This window comes from Propithecus coquereli, unplaced genomic scaffold, assembly GCF_000956105.1.
Source record: "Propithecus coquereli isolate 6110/MARCELLA unplaced genomic scaffold, Pcoq_1.0 Scaffold351, whole genome shotgun sequence".
Lineage (NCBI taxonomy): Eukaryota > Metazoa > Chordata > Mammalia > Primates > Indriidae > Propithecus > Propithecus coquereli.
In genome coordinates this window covers 2,003,574-2,004,534 of record NW_012149186.1, presented here as the reverse complement: position 1 = coordinate 2,004,534, position 961 = coordinate 2,003,574, and the positions used below count along the sequence as shown (strand labels likewise).

At 33.7% G+C, this 961-nt stretch overlaps 1 protein-coding gene across 1 annotated transcript in view; it reads left to right on the top strand.

Annotated features, from left to right (window-relative positions):
* Positions 1-961, top strand: part of BMPR1A (bone morphogenetic protein receptor, type IA) — a 125,849-nt gene that overhangs the window by 113,225 nt on the left and 11,663 nt on the right. The window lies entirely within an intron of this gene.

Below are 961 nucleotides of genomic sequence, written 5' to 3'. Positions count from 1 at the left end.
AAAAAAATTCAACCTCCCTAGGAACTCTAAGGGAAAGCAAATTAAAATAAGGCAGTGTTTCATACCCATCAAATTGGCAAAAGTCTGAAAGTATGACAGGTCATAACTGGTCTTAGACTGTAAAGGGAAATGAATATTGTGATATGCTTTGGGTGGGAGTATAAGCTATTACACTTTGGAGAGAAGTTTGGTGATATCTAGAAAATTGAAGTTATGTGTACCTTCAAGAAATTTTCATTCATCTGCACAGGGGGACAGGCACAAAAACATTTATTGCAGCACCATCTATATTAGCATGTACAAATTTTTGGAAATAACTGAACTGTGGCTGTCAGGGTAAGTTGTGGCAGATTTATAACTGGGCACCATTTAAGTCATTTCCTTGAAAGAATCATAGTAACTAACACTGTGGGTTTTAGCACCGGGCCTCTGGGTTTGGATCCCAGCCTCACCACTTGGCAGCTGTCTGACTCAGGGCAAGTGATGAACCTCTTGGTGGTGATTTCCTCATTCGTAAAATAGAAAAATAGTTCTTTCTTCTTAGGGGTTTTGTAAAAATGAACGGAGTCATAGAACAATGTCTGACACACTCAACATCAGTAAAAATGAGCTATTAACATGGATAAATTTGTGAAACATAAGGGGTTTTTTAAAGCAAGATATAAAATATTAATACAACATATGCCATTTATGTAAATTTTTCTATAGAGAAATGACATTTTTCATGAATATATACATGTATAGCAAAAGTATAAATACATAGGAAGGATATAAAAACCCTCAGGATAATGATTTTCTCTTAGGTAAAAAAGAGGGAAATGGAATTATCAGAGAAATGGCTAGAGCTTCAAATATTTCTAATGGTTATTTATTTAAAATGTATCTAAAATAAATATACCATAATGTTAATAGTAATTAAATTAAAATGGTCTATACATGGGTGCCAGTTAATCTCTACCTT